The sequence below is a fragment of the Lampris incognitus genome, chromosome 9 (genome assembly GCF_029633865.1).
Source record: "Lampris incognitus isolate fLamInc1 chromosome 9, fLamInc1.hap2, whole genome shotgun sequence".
Taxonomy (NCBI): Eukaryota; Metazoa; Chordata; class Actinopteri; order Lampriformes; family Lampridae; genus Lampris; species Lampris incognitus.
The window spans coordinates 59006322-59018899 of record NC_079219.1 but is presented as its reverse complement, the minus strand read 5'-3'; positions in this window follow the sequence as shown (position 1 = coordinate 59018899).

Below are 12578 nucleotides of genomic sequence, written 5' to 3'. Positions count from 1 at the left end.
ATTGCGAGGTCCCTTATAAAGCAGTGTCAGTGTAATGGTAAACAGAATTAATGCCTTTTCATCACTTCAGAAGTAGCTACCGTTGGTATTAATAGACGCATTACATCACTTTTTACCCATGGGCTTTATGTTGGGACTTATGGGCAAGACCAAACGCTGATTCGCTCGGCTGCTGTGTGACGTGGCTCATATGTAATTTCATCTTTAAGGTCTGCTGGATGGATTATCCGCTGACTTTTTATATGTTGGGAGCAGGGGCGGACTGAAACAATAACTCTCGCCGGGAATTTGACTCCATCCCAGGACACCCTGTTCACGCAAACCACAAGACCGCTAATTTTGTAGGCTAATCCTGTTTGTTGATGTAACGGGTGTCTGACTAGTTATACATTTAGCCGTTATGTTCGTCTGGGAGGAAAAGTTATCCGGATTACAAAAATGCAAAAACTGTGGGACTGACCAACGAGTAAGCCCCTCGCCGCTCCACTTTTCCCGTTCTTCTGACCGTCCGTTCCCCTGGGCGACTTGTCTAGAATGTAATCAGTAGAGAAGCAGGTAGACGGTTGCTAAGTGCGTTGCCAAGAGACGCGATGGCACCATTTTTGGGGCGCGCACCCTCGCGCCGGGGACACTGCGGCGAGAGCGAGAGTCGTGCCTGATACGTGGGTCCTGATTGGTCCGTCAACTTATTCCCGCTTGCTATGTTATCACCGGTCAAGCTGACTGTACGTGGCAGGCCACAACGACCCACGGGCCTCTGGGAAATGTCCTCGGTGCTCCCGGCGGGCTGTCCATGTGCGTTTGGGAGGGAGGTTTCACAGACGTTAAGGGCTAAAGGTCAAACAGTCCTGAGTTATGGGCTCTATTTTTGTGTTGGTGCATCGCCAACGGGGAAGCAAACATGGGCTGATTGGCAATTTCCTCGGGCGCAAGGCGAATTTTTCCCACCTGCCCCAGTTTAGTCATTTTGTGGCTTTAAAAGAACTCGCCTGCACCGACATGGGTGCAGTGGAGCAGCTGGGGGGGTGTTACTGCAGATCAGCAGGGGTAGTGCAGTTTTGGCGGGCATTTTGGCTTGCAACGGCACTAATGCCTCAGACCAAGTCTAATTGCAGACACAGGTGCATGGAGTTATTTCCGTGCAGCAGTGTAGGTGACCATGCATGGGAACAGCTATCCAAATGTGATTTAATGGATGCAAGCCTAGTACTTTACCCGTGAAATAAATCACGAAACCAACAGCAGCAAATAACTTAACGCGACGTTTTGAACAAGTTAGCCAGAGAAAAATGTTGACATGTGGCTGTGGAATTTGACGCACAGACCGCCTCCGCTCATCATAAATAAATCATGGAAAACTGAATCTAATTTAGCAAAGTAAACGTCTGTCTGGTCCACTAGTACCAACTATACTAGACCATAACATCTGGTCAGGAATTCTTGTGGGACTGGAGTGAATTCTGCTATCAGTACAATGAGGGGAACGGGATGGGAGAGGGTTTTTTTTACTGAGTCACGGGATCCGGTGTGAACGTCCGTTCCCACGTCACACGCTATAGACTAAACTATTTTGTACATTGTCGGTCTCTGTAGGCTCATGCACGACACGAGAGCACTGAAGTCAGCTTTCGGGTTATGTAAGCCAGACTGTTAAATAACGATCTTCTTGCGTGCAGCTTCGAATTACATATATTTTGTTTTGTCACAATCTGTAGAGATGGAGCATATAACTGGGAGTAGGTGGCGGCATAGGGAAAGAATTAACCACTGCCAAATTTCATCCGTCCAAGTTAATCGAGGAGTCATACAGCGCGATTTCAACAGACTTCCCTCCTCATCCATCACCAAAACGACAACATGCTGCACCACAGTACCTCTGCAGAGGAGAGCTGGTTTGATTGGCCAAGTCAAAGTCCGCCCCGACTCCACCTGCTTACAATATATTCATCCTAATCCAACCCGATTAGTAGAAACATATTAGACACGCCCACGTGCACCAGCGCCACACTTGCACTTGGGTTTACGCTTGGGCCATGGTTCACTTAAACAGGACCCATAGCCTGTATCTGCAAGCCCCCCCCCCCTCTTTTTCCTCCCCAATTGTATCCAGCCAATCACCCCACTCTCCCGAGCCTTCCCGGTCGCCGCTCCACCACCCCCTGCCGAGCCGGGGAGGGCTGCAGACTACCACACGCCCCTTCCGATACATGTGGAGTCGCCAGCCGCTTCTTTCACCTGACACTACTGCGTGCTACGTCCCCCTGGTGAAACTCCTCACATTTACATGCACAGTTAAGTCGAGCTACGGTTACAGCTCGATGAGGCCATGTAACTGGACTACTGTCGTTGTCCCAGTACACAAGAACCGGGGGAGAATTGATTTATTGACAGAAGTATGTCCCACCCCGGTATGGTAGGTGGCAATATGCCCCCTTTCAGCTGGTTGCTACTGGGCCGCGGAAACTATAGATCATGGTGCAGAACGCCTAGGCCAGTTCGGGGCCGACGGAAGCGTATACATGCCAGAGTAAATTGATCCCCAACCGCATCATCTAGGTGTGTTAGTCCCACTTCCAGAAACTCGATTTAGTACGACTTCAGTGGGACTGACACGTTTACATGTGTTTTACAAGTCCCGTTTTAGTCGCACTAACACAATAAACCCACCTTCTAACATCATGTAAGGAGTTTCACCAGGCGGACGTAGCGCGTGGGAGAATCCCTCTATTCCCCCCCAGTTCCTCCTCCCCTCCAAACAGGCGCCCCGACCGACCAGAGGAGGCACTAGTGCAGCGACCAGGACACACTGCAGTTAGAAAGGCGCTTTAAAAAATGCAACTTGATTGACTGATTGATCCGGCTTCCCAACTCGCAGACACAGCCAATTGTGTCTGTAGGGACGCCCGACCAAGCCAGAGGTAACACGGGGATTCAAACCGGCGAACCGTGTTGGTATGCAACGGAATAGACCGCCATGCTACCCGGACACCCCCTGCAAGGCCCTTTAAATACGGATTATACCTCTATCTAACTCGATAGATACAACAGGCACAATTAATATGCACAATTAAACAAAAAACAACTTTGCCTAATCTGAAACATGAACCCCACACGTGCCCTGCCAGGCCGGCAGGCAGGCACACAGGCAGGCAGGCCAGCTGGCAGGCTTGCATCATTAATGTGATATCTGTAAGTAGCATTAATTAAGCTTGTTAACACGCCATACGTCACGGAAACTAGCTAATGTCTCAGTTTTACTCTGTGTCTGTTGTCCAGGTGTGTTGTGTTGAGTGACTGCTGCTCCAGTACATGAGACGAATGCACATGTATGAATGAAATCAACTGTGAGGAGGATTTGAACCGTCGGTTTGTATATCACAGCGTGTTGTACAGACTCACTTTTTAAGCACAACTCTGTATATAAAGTGTTTATATTTTACTTTTTTTTTTTGTTCGTTTTGTAGTGCTGTTGCCGGTACTCAGTGTATTTGTAGTATTTATACAGTAAGTACACAGTGTTTACATCAGAGGATTATCACCTTTTTTTTCTTTACCAACACACCACTTTTAAAATATAAGCTGTACTTCTTTCTACTTCAAGTAAAACACATGTATGTGTCGCTGTTTTTCTTCCGCTTGTCAGATAAACGGAATTTGAAATAAGATTACGGCCTCTTTTTGTCCTCGCTGTTTACTGACTCGTCTGCTCTTAAACTTGTCGTTCACCCATTTCCACAGTGACTCCTAACCTCTCCCCCAGCCACCCCCAGCCCCTATAATTAGGGCACAGCTCATCATAATGCATTTCACTGGAGAGGTTGCGAAACCTTATCCGTGAATTCCAACTATGTACCCGCTGCCTATCCTGACCCTGAGTGCGTCACTTTCCCTGCTGTCTCTGGGTGGGGGGTGGGGGGAGTGTAGCCAAAATCCTCACAGCAACGGTCACCTGTCAGCCATTGGTCCTCACAGCCAACCTGGTGATCAGGTCAGAGATTTCCTAAAAGCTGCCATCATCACAACCCAGCGGGCTGTCTCAGCATGTTCACCTGCATGCTGCCGCGCACGCACACTTGTGCACACGCACGTGCACAACAAATGCACTCCCACACATTCGGCTCCCGTTGGGCAGAAACTAAATCCGCTTGACACACTATCCTTACTGTATATATAGCCGTTTAATAGTTCTAAGGAGGCTACATGACAAGTCGCATATGAGCACCGGTGAAATGGGCAAATCCCTCATTGAGGACATGAGGATTGTCCACAGTAGGTGAGACAACGGTGCAAAGAAGAGAAATTATTTAGCCACCTTGATGCAAAACAATTTCAAACTAAGAACGAGCTTTACTTTGTCGAAAGTCATGAAAGAGCATTTTATGTACTAGCCTCGTGATATCAAACAAAACAGGGCGACACGGTGGTGCAGTGGTTAGCGCGATCGCCTCACAGCAAGAAGGTCCTGGGTTCGAGCCCCGGGGTAGTCCAACCTTGGGGGTCGTCCCGGGTCGTCCTTTGTGTGGAGTTTGCATGTTCTCCCCATGTCTGCGTGGGTTTCCTCCTGGTGCTTCAGTTTCCTCCCACAGTCCAAAGACCTGTAGGTCAGGTGAATTGGTTGTACTAAATTGTCCCTAGGTGTGTGTGTGTGTGTGTGTGTGTGTGTGTGTGTGTGTGTGTGTGTGTGTGTGTGTGTGTTGGCCCTGTGTGATGGCCTGGCAGACTGTCCAGGGTGTCTCCCCGCTTGCCGCCCAATAACTGCTGGGATAGGCTCCAGCATCCCCGCCACCCTGAGAACAGGATAAGTGGTTCGGATAATGGATGGGTGGATGGATGGATGTGCATAGCAGTGTACGTTCTTTTGACAGCCCTGCACTACGGTCTTCATGCCTCTCATTAGTGAGCAGCATTACTGTGTCAGTAAGTAGCCCGCAGTCGGCATGGTAATGGTAAAGAATGGCATGCAAAGACTGGATAACTAATCCCCAGGGTTCCGAGGCACTGCTGTGCATTTTAGGCGCCCGATCAGGTTGTGAGACACGCCTTGCCACCCTGACTTGTCTGCGATATCACCTCATGCCCTTGAAGGCCCCCCTCTAGTTTAGTACCCCTTGGTATCATTCCCCCCTTTCATCCTACAAGCGATATGCCCACCAGCAACCATCAATCTACAGCCTCTTCGTCTCCTGTCTGAGCACAAAAAGGGGGTGTCATTAGTAAGCTGAGGGCACCAAGAACAGTCATCAGACAAATAGTATTTGTGACTTACTGTTTTTTGTTTATTGAGCTTTCAGCATTATTACTGGTTCATAAAGACAACTGTCATCAAAAACACTGAATTATTTTTGCTGTTGCAATAAAACATCAATACTAAGTAGTCTAGCAATTTAAAATGTTGCAATTATCTAAGCTGAAAATCTAATATCTCACATCTCAAATCTACAATCCGCTGTTATTTAGGAGTCTGCACATATAAGGGATTGGTGATCTCCTGTATCTCTCAGTCACTGAAGTTGTAGTTTAACAGCTTTCCGGCCAAGCCAAGACACAGCTGAGTGCATCTCTCTCATAGAGTGCACAATCCGAGAGTGCAGAGAGCCTCTGGGTGCCCTGAGTACCTCTGGCCAAGTAGGATTTTACAAGCCCGTTTCTACATACTTCCCAGCCTTTTAGCCTGGTTTGTAGTCAGGGAACAGTGCCAGATGAAGACTGCATATTCCAGCACCAGACACATGCAACCTGTGTAGATGGAAACCAGTTCTGGGTCATGGACACCAAATTTCTTCAGGCGACACAAAAAGCTCCCGGTTAGCCGAGGTCAACATGTGGTCCACCTGACTATCCCATCACAAGTTACCCTGGATGGTGACTCCCAGGTCTTTGACTGCGTCAATGAAGAGAGTCTTGACAGCGGGTGGATGCTTCATGTGGGTAACATGTAAGATTTTACATTTCTTTGGGTTGAGTTTCACTTTATGCTCCTCTACCCAGATATCAAGACCATTCAGGGTCTGTTGGAGAGTGCAGGGTAGTTGGAGCGTCCATGTCTGGGCCAGAGTCATGTGATCCACATAGTTCCAGTGTCTGTCCTGGAGGGCACTATTAATCAGTACTAAGAGGACTTCAGATCCTAGTACAGTTCCCTGTGCAACTTCACATGTGGAGTATCAGAGCGATGTCCCTGGTAGCGCACTGACAGCAGTTGGTCATGAAGTTCCAGATCCATGGGATCAATCCTGGTCTCACTCTAAGGTCAGGGAGGCACTGTACTGACATTGTGTAGTTTACAGCATCAAAGGCCTTGGCAAAATCAGTTGTAATTAGTGTGCACACTGAGCCCGGATTATCACAGGCCTTGTACATAGAGTCCATCAAACTGACTAAATAGTGTATTGTAGAATGATTCCATCAGCTGCCAAACTGTATGGGATCTAGATTTGGCATGATGTCATTCAGGATCCAATGCATAGCATACTGTTAGCATAGTTTAGAGAGCTGAGCTGTTAATGAGATCGGCCTCAGTTCATCAAGGTTTGGTGGGGAAGATTTTGGTATGCCTCTTTCCATTGTAGTTCACCTGCCAAACTCACTCAACCCAGGCTTCTTTATAGGTCATATACTACCCATTTACTGCACTGGGGAAATCTGGATTGTGCTTTAGGGCTCCAGAGGACACAATTGTGGTCACTTGAGCTAACAGGAGAGAGAATCTCAGACTTCAAGTACAACTAGAAGAGTACCCTCAGTAGAGTGCAGATCCCTGCCAAGTCTGAGCACCGGATAAGGAGAGATATGCCTGCATCTCCCCTTATATGGTGCTCAGATTTGTTGACAAAGCACCCCTTTTTTCTCCTACTGGGCGAAGGGAAAACACAGAGGCACTGCCTGCATATCTCCACGTCTTCGTTGGTCAGACTTAGGAGAAAAACCAGCTGAGGAGTTAGCATTCACTTGTGTTATAAAACAGGTTTTTCAAAGGTTTTGAATCACTGCATCCATGAGAGGTCCTTGATCATAGAGTCATAACTGTGCACAAAAATGATTAGGCTGAAAGGCCCAGTAGTATGTGAGATTAGCTGCGGACAGATACAAACATACATGGACAGAAAAACCAGTGTTTTCCTGCCATTATAAGACTTTTGCACAGCACCTGTCAGTCTGTGGATGTGCAGCCTCCTAGTAGGCAGCACCTCACACGAATGCAATCCAGTCAAATATGAACTTGCACTTTCCAAAAAGAAAAGGTTTGCTATGCATGCATTTGGGTCTATCCTTAGCTCTGTTTTTATTTTCATAATCTAATACTACTACTACTACTTTGGCTGCTCCCGTTAGGGGTCGCCACAGCGGATCATCCCTTTCCATCTCTTCCTGTCTTCTGCATCTTCCTGTCACACCAGCCACCTGCATGTCCTCCCTCACCACATCCATAAACCTCCTCTTTGGCCTTCCTCTTCTCCTCTTCCCTGGCAGCTCCATATTCAGCATCCTTCTCCCAATATACTCAGCATCTCTCCTCCACACATGTCCAAACCATCTCAACCTTGCCTCTCTTGCTTTGTCTCCAAACCGTCCAACTTGAGCGGTCCCTCTAATATACTCGTTCCTAATCCTGTCCTTCTTCGTCACTCCCAGTGAAAATCTTAGCATCTTCAACTCTGCCACCTCCAGCTCCACCTCCTGTCTTTTTGTCAGTGCCACCATCTCCATTTTCATAATCTAATAAAGCTGAGTAAACCGTTTACACTCCCGTGACTCACATCTATGGTTGACTCAGATCAGGCAGCAACAACAAAATGCCACACTTCCTGTTTTGACTGCAACATAGAGGAAGTTGCCCCTTTACGTCTGCATTTTTTTTGATTATCAAAGTTCTTTTAATAACTTTTGATCATATCGCTGCCTGATCTGAGCCAACTGTCGATGTGAGTCGTGTATGCGTGAGTGTAAACAGTTAATCCAGCTTTATTATCTCTGCCAGGTGGTAGGTAGCCTGGAGGGGATTATGTGTATGGTTGCATGCATCGTGTGTGTGTGTGTGTGTGTGTGTGTGCTAATCTCGCAAACAACTGGACCTGTCAGCCTAAACATTCTTTGTGCACAGTTATGAGTGTATGATGAAGGACCTCTCGTGGTTGCGGTGATTCAAAACCTTAGAAAAATGTTTGTTCTCGCCAGACCCGGCTCTAGACAACAGGGGCCCCAGGGCAAAACTTTCTTTGGGGGCCCTCCTTACTTTGGCTGGAGCCAAGAACTTTGAAGAAAATTAGCCTCAATAAGGTCATGGGGGGGGGGCGCACACGGTGGCGCAGTGGTTGATGCGGTCGCCTCACAGCAAGAAGGTCCTGGGTTCGAGTCCCGGGGTAGTCTAACCTTGGGGGTCGTCCTTTGTGTGGAGTTTGCATGTTCTCCCTGTGTCTGCGTGGGTTTCCTCTGGGTGCTCTGGTTTCCTCCCACAGTCCAAAGACATGTAGGTCAGGTGAATCGGCCGTACTAATTGTCCATAGGTGTGAATGTGTGTGTATGTCAGCCCTGTGATGGACTGGTGGCCCGTCCAGGGTGTCTCCCCACCTGCCGCCCAATGACTGCTGGGATAGGCTCCAGCATCGCCATGACCCTGAGACTAGGATAAGCGGCTTGGATAATGGCTGGATGGATGGATATATAGTTTACGTATATAGCTATATAAAACTATTATTGGTTTTATGAGGACAGCATGACAACCCTTTGATATTGTACTAACTCAATGTGGCAAGAACAGTCCTGCAGTATATAAAGTGGGCATAATCCCTGCATGACATAAATACACAAAACACACATTTGTGGTAAACATGCCTTCATTCAGTAGATATTCATTAACAATTATGCCCTCAGACCTTAAATCAAGGTCTAAGCAACACCCTCAAAAACAACACAACCCAGGCAATGCTCAACAGCAGTCATACAATTCAAAATAATCTAAAATGACCGAAAGTTCACTCAATGCATAGAAACATGATACTGTTGATGTGGTGTGAAGAAACTAACATTCTACTATACACAGATGTCATCTGTCAGTCCTGCATTTACCAACTGCCTCGAGTGCACAAACCGAAGATTTTCCAGTGCATGGAAAAGAGGTTTCCAATGTCCTTTAAGTGGAACTGCCAGAATGACTGGAGGGATTTAATTAAGCTTAATGGGCTCTCAACTATCCATGACAACATCCTGTAAATACCCAAACACAATATATGAGAAACATGTGGCCAAATGTGACAAACAATAAAAACAGTTTCCAGTTTGATACTGGATTAGCTATGATGCTGTGGGCTCAGCATGCAGCAGAACAGGAGCTGCACAAAAAGTTGCATCAGTGCGACTGTCTGATGATAAACGTCAGGTATCTATGGCGACAAATTAAACCCAAAGCATAATTTATAACTTCTACGGCCCAAAATAAAACTGGGCAACAGATGAGACGAGGAAAATTAAACGTTTAAAAAATAAAATGGTGGAAACATTCCTCTTTAAAAATTTGGCAATTTGTGGTTTCCCTAAAGCTGTTTCTATTTGACTGTGTGTGTGTGTGTGTGTGTGTGTGTGTGTCTTTGTGAATGAGAGAGAGAATATTCAAATATAAATTGCTGAAGAATATCTATATAAATTCATTTGCAACAAATGATTCCATGACACATTCCTGAATCCTGACTTCTGCTAAACACATGCTCTAGAGCAGGGGTGGCTGACCATGTGCCATGGAGAGCCATGTGTATTGCAGGTTTCCATTCCAGCCGGACTCCACACCAGCTGATTTCACTCATTAGTAACCCTTCAACCAAAGAGGACGAATGTATCAGTGAAATCACCTGGTGTGGAATGAAAACCTGCATACATGGCTCTCCTCTCCATGGCACATGGTTAGCCACCGCTGCTCTAGACTAATTAAGCTAGCTACCCTGACTGACCTCATGCATGTTAGTAGCCACGACAATTAGTTTAAGGTTCGCCTTCTGTCAGCAGGAGCTTCATTGCTTCTGAACAGAATTGGTAAATATTAAATATGAATTGCTAAAGAATATCTGTATCAACTCTTTCATGTGCAATGAATGACTCAGTGACGCATACCTGAATCCTGACTTCTGCTCCCTGTCTTCGTTTTCTTCAGTTTTCATTTGGAGGAATGCATTTGGGAGGCGCCATCATGTCGTTTTTTTTTTTAACCATCATATCTTACTTTATTTAGCAGCATAATGATTGATTGGACAGTTGCTGCAACACCTGCACCAAACAAATCCATGGGGGGGCGCTTGTACTGGGTCAGCGCCATCGATTGGCATTGTCTTTCTTTCTTGGAAAAAAAAAAGGGTTTGCGAGGCTCTACGCAATTAAGTATTCATCGTACAGGGCAGGTCGCCTATGGTTCTTGCTATTGCCGCCCCCCCCCCCCCTTCATTCACGCTGTAGCTAGCTCGAGGGGGTAGCAAGAACGGTATTCAAAGGATTTGAATCACCGCAACCATGAAAGCTTCTTGATCATACAGTCATAACCAACGACATGCGGTCAGGGTAGGCAGGGCAGGCAGTGCCTACCCTGTGATAATTTAATTAAAATAACTGTACAACAATTTCATAACAGCATATCAAAATCTCACTCTAGTTACACGTATGCCGTTATGACGTATTTTTAATCATATTTTCATGTCCTTGTCCTTTTTAAGTCCTTAAAACTTTTAAGAGCGAAATGCTGTATGGTGCACAAGCTCACCTACTTCTTCAGCGGGAAGGGTAGGCTCTGCTTTTTCCAGGATTACCTTTAATGTTGTGAATTTCGACGTTTACGCATGCGTATTGCGTACCTTGAGGCGAAATCAACAGATGAGGAAAGGCGCTGCTTATGGTGGGACTGCGAGCCAATCAGAGCCATCAAGGTGCTGAATTGTTACAATGTCATAGATATTTGTGTTATCCATAAAGAAAGCTGGCTCATTTGAATTTGAGCAGCTTAGCTACACCTCACAGCGAAATCAGTAATGTCAACCATCGTATGTCTTCAGAGTTTTAATAAACTGGATAGCCAGCAAGGCAGGCCAACACCATCTCTCCCTGACCTCCACCAGCGTAAAGGGCAGAAAATCATCCCATCGTTCCAGCCGGAGTGGGGCATAAGGAAAGAGCGTCTATGTGACTGCGGCTCCGATGCTAAGACCAGCAGGCTGTACTGCTTCCCTTGTTCGCTGTTTTCCAGACAGCGGGACAATGCGTGGGGAGGTGCCGGCTTCTGTGACCTGAACAACCTGCCTGCAGCGCTAGTCAAGCACGAATGGTCCAGTTGACACATTCAACATCAATTAATATTCAAAAGCTCTGGAAACTGCACACCGTTCAACCTAGCTTTAAATGTTAACGAGGCTAACAAACAGCAAGTCTCCGCGCACAACGCGAAGGAGAGGGAACATCGTGAGATTCTGAAGGACTTGATACGCACTACTTACGGAAACAGCAATTAGCCTTCAGGGGAAACAAGGAAAGCACTGGCTCATCAAACCGGGGAAACTATTACCTCTTTTCCACCAGAATGGTGCCGGTGCTGTATTAAGTGAACTGTATTTACCCCTTCTGATTCCAGTGCTTCCCATTCCAGCTCTGTGATGGACTGGCGGAGGGTGTCTCCCTGCCTGCTGCCTGCCCACTGACTGCTGGGATAGGCTCCAGCATCCCCACGACCCCGAGTAGGATAAGCGGTATGGATAATGGACGGATTCCAGTGCTCGCTGATGGTATCGGAGGCAATGGTTCGCTGCCAGATGGCGTTGAGCTGTTTTCATCACATGTGACATCTTATAACACAAAATGATTATGAAATTAGTGTTTATGTACAGTAAATAATGAACCTCAGTTACTGCACATTATAGAGGTGTTAACCAAGTCAGCTATTTGTATACTGCAAAAAAATGTATATTGTCTTGTACATTGTGTTTGACGATTGTAATCGCGTTCCATGCATCTCGGGGGTGGGTGGTATTTGTTGTGTGGTAGAATACAATATTTGCAGGTATTAGTTTGAGGTATTTGTATATGTAACAACCACCGGCTAGCGAGTCTACTCATTCATCCATCCATTATCCAAGCTGCTTATCCCAACCGGGGTCGCGGGACGCTGGAGCCTATCCCAGCAGTCACTGGGCAGCAGGTGGGGAGACACCCAGGACAGGCCGCCAGGCCATCACAGGGCCCACACCCACCCACCCACCCAAACCCACACAAACACAAACACACACACACACACACACCTAGCAACGCCCTACAGCTCCTCCTGGGGGATCCCAAGGCGTTCCCAGGCCAGGTTGGACATGTAGTCCCTCCAGCGAGTTCTTGGTCTACCCCGGGGTCTCCTCCCAGTTGGCCGTGCCCAGTAAACCTCCAAAGGAAGGCGCCCAGGAGGCATCACGAACCTGCACTGTTGAACCCTACGTGTGGTGGGTCCACAGGGTGATATATATATATATATATATATGTATATATATGTGTGTATATATATGTATATATGGATCTACTCATTCATGATCACTTCATATACAAGCAATAAAAGCGCAAGTGAAATG